The following is a 4,078-nucleotide window of genomic DNA, read 5'->3' as shown; positions in this document are numbered from 1 at the left end:
AACAGACGTGAACGGACTCCTTTTGTTTAGGAAGCTTAGCATTTTGTTAACCAGGTGATGTGTGGCTCCCATTCATGGATGACATCCTGTAGTTGAACAGATTACAGTATCATTAGTTCTACATACACATTCTTACCATTTGTGAATACTTGTATATATTCCTGTTAATAGCATAACTATTCCTCGAATGGAAATTCCTCTCTTAGTGTTAGTGTTCCCAAATTTCTAAATTAGCAGTTGGTATAATTTTAATAAAAGCTCACTCGTTTGAGGCAATATTTCTCTGAGTGGCATGCATGCATAGTATGCCTTACTCTTCCAAAAGTTTACCTTTCATCATTATTTAACAATAAGGCAGTATAACTAGTCATATTTTATACAATTTTAGAATCTTTACGAAATCTCACGGTAAAACCTGCTGTTGTTTTCCAGTTGGTTACAGTGCACTGCTGCTTACATAAACATGAATCATAGTGAAAGTAAAAGTGATAGTGATGACTGCAGTATTTTAGTATTTCTTTAGGCTTGTTGAGGCCAATAACTCAGTTGTCTTTTTGCTACCCGCAGGTCTATGCCAGCATGACAGCGCCAGCAACAGGAGAATACAAATAACGCCGATGCCAAGTTCACTGCGTCTTTTTCGAAGGACACTATTACCTACCACATCATTGTTTTTTTCAAACCTGTAAATACTACTACTTTTTTAGAGTGTTTCTTGTGTCAAACACTTCTGTATAAGATGTAAAAGCCAAGAGGTTGCCTGTGAGAGTATGTGTGTTTATATAAGACAAGGGGCGTTATCTTTGTATGCCGCGCATGGTTCCATCTATGTTTTAAACGTAAAGTTTACGTTCACTCTAACTCGGTGGTTCCTGGCAGTAGCTGTTTTTGTTTGTTCCACCGTAAGAGATTAGATCATTACACATCACATTACAAAACGAAGCCAGTTTAGTCCCGGTTCTTAGCCGTAATGGCAAATTACTAGTGCACTGCTGGTGTTATTAGCAGCCTTTTTTGTTGTTGTTGTCGTTATGCACAAAACGTTACTTTTCTTCAATTCAGTTTTAAATCTTAATTTCTATGGTTTTGTGGGACAATGAATCCATGGTAGTATTCTCTTTGGTAATATTTGAAAAAGTGCAAGTATTGAAATGTGGTTGTGAGTTTGACACCACTTTGTTCACAGATTTACTGAAGTAGTTCTACAAATCAGGCAAAGCAAATTTTGGTCGTCTGGCGAATTAGCATAGAAGTCCAATACTGAACGGCGTCACTGTTTGACTAGAATTTTAGAGATTGGTTTTAACAGAAACCATCTTAAGTCCCTGTCTTGTAGGGTTTTTTTTTTTTTTTTTTTTATCACAGATCACTGGTTTAGATGTTTTTACTATTGCTAATTCCACAACCCTTGACTGCAAAGTGGACAGAATTTTTGCGATGAGGAAAAGATGTCTTGTCATATTCGCACGGAAATGTTTTCACGGAGGGGCTGTCATCGCTTCGATCATTGTATAGAATGATGGTTTCATGTAAACCTACCTGCTGATACAACTGTCAAGAAAATAACGGTGTTATTTGCAGCGAAGATGAGCCAGACGAGGACAGAGCCGCAGGTACACCTGCCTCCCCCTCAAGACGTCCTAGCGATTCCGGTTCCTGCACAGTACCGGTTTGAGCCATTAGTTGACTTGCTATCGAGACCGGTTGTTTGACTTCGACTCGCGGCGAGTCTGTCACACGATGCCATCTGTGTATTTAACAGCTATCCATAAAAGAAACCCCACGTTAAAGAAATAAACAGCTTTCTGTCCTCTCATTTTTACGACGGAATGTCTACAGGCTTAATTCACTTAACTCATTCACTAAATTGTGTAGGGTTTCAGGGATCTCTTACGTATGTCCGAGGGTGCTTGGCCGGAGCGACAATCCCGTATGACAGAGTTAACAATATGAGACTAGTGACTACCTCCGCTCTAACTCATTCCCATTGTAAAATAAAAGGCCCGTTTTTCAATCTGCTGACCATCTACCATGTACAAAACTATTGATATTAAATTTTAAAAAGGGAATAAAAACAAAATCAGTGCAGTGTCTTAATTTGAGTGTGTGCTCGCAGCTGTTTCTGAGAACCGATAATGACAACAACCATGCTTTGTCTCCTTACAGACAACATACCATACATTACCTGCTGTACACAACAGTGCAAATTATGTGTGGATTTATAAGGCTTAAGACAAATAGGAATACAAGATTCTCATTTTCTTTCTGTTCTCATAAAATTTGTGTTAAGTTTTGAATAAGCAGTGATATCTAAATGATTTATTACCTAGGCTACAGTTGCCTTTTTCTTGTCTGTACAGTTCAGGTAAGAGTAAAACAACAGAAATCATTGCCAGCAATCATCTTTAATAATCCTTTGAGTTTCAATCTTTCAAATGTACAGTTCATCAATGACATTTACAACAATCATTTGAAGTTTATATTGTATGTAGTTACCGTTAATATATCAGATTGCTCTGTGTTTTTCTTTAAGGGTACAAACCTGGTACATAAGAATCATTTACTTGACAATAACAACATCAACCTAAAAAAAGATGAAAAATTTAAAATAAAAATTAAAAAAAACAAAAAAAAACAGACAAAGCCACATTATGGTGTTTGAGAAGTATCTTACATGCAAGTGGGTGCATGTTTTGTTTTGTTTTGTTTAAGATACCCTCTGACATTTTGGAATGGGAGAGGACAAACCCATACATGCAAAAAAAAAAAAAAAAATCTGTTTGGTAAACAAACATGTACCACAGCATTAAATGGATATGCAGGAAAACTCCTCATTCACGCATTATGAGTATGTGTCAGCTCTACAAGTCCAAAAGGAAGTTTTGGGAAACTTTTTCAGTAGTTTCCACAACCCACATTTTGACCTAGCCAAGCTCTTACACACAATACACACTCGCTACCTCACAGACCACCTGACAGACTGTGACAGAATAAAAATTCTTAATGTATCTTCAATTCAGTGTGTTGTGGTAAGTGATTAATTTGCCACTGAAAACAGCTTGAATCAATTCATAATTAACACCGGGGCACTGCCCAAATATAGTTTTCGGGCCTTCTCTTTACAATATTAAACTGCCTGATATTAACCACTAAAATCTAAATTGAACCACTATGAAAGTAATCACAACAGGTCTTATTGCACTACTGAACAAGCTTTGTGACAGAGTCTGTCAGGCACAACACTGTACCAACACCCCTAGCACTAACAGGAACCAAGATCTGTTCGCTTGAGTTCTATTTTGAATATGCAACAGGCTTGTGATAAGGAGTTCAACTCTTCCCAGTAAAGTGACTTCATGAATAGATATGGATATGGGCTGCACTAGGACCAGGAGGTGTAAAATTAGGTGTGGTCTGCCCTGGTCCTGGCTGGTCCCTTTTACAGTACAAACACATTTGATCTCTACTTGTCAGGAGTAAGAGGTCTTGGTGGGTGAGCCAGATTTTGGCTGAGGAGTAGGAGGAGGGTCATGTAACATATGAGGGAGGGATTAGAACGGCCGAACACATAATACGCCATCAACTCAAACGAAAACAAATAAATAAACATGCACATCTCAAACTCGGCTGGTTCTCAAGCTACACGGAGAAAATGTGGATACGCACACGTCGTGGATAAAACAGCCACTCTTCTTTGTCCTCTCTTCTACAGCCTTTTTTTTTTTTCCTTTTTTAAATGTTTTTATATTTTTGTTCCTCGATGACTTAACATTTATACTCTTTAATCACAGCTATGGTCTTAAAAAGTGTTTTGCTTTCATGTATTTTGACGTTTCTATTGCGGAAGGCGATCTACGGCTGCCCTCTTGAACACGGTGACTGTAACTGGAGCTGTGTGTATGCATGCGCAAACAGTGGTCTGGGACAAGGGGGCGGGGCAGGAAATTGGGGCGGAGGGGGGCGGGATAGAGGAGGGGGAGGAGCCAGACTGGCAGGCGGGGATGGGAAGCCTTGGCACATGACGATGGGAGACACAGTGGGGGTCTGAGGGAAGGAGTAGGAGGGGAGTTGTGGTGAG

The sequence above is a fragment of the Chanos chanos genome, chromosome 7 (genome assembly GCF_902362185.1).
Source record: "Chanos chanos chromosome 7, fChaCha1.1, whole genome shotgun sequence".
Classification (NCBI taxonomy): Eukaryota; Metazoa; Chordata; class Actinopteri; order Gonorynchiformes; family Chanidae; genus Chanos; species Chanos chanos.
Note: the sequence above shows the minus strand (reverse complement) of the source record.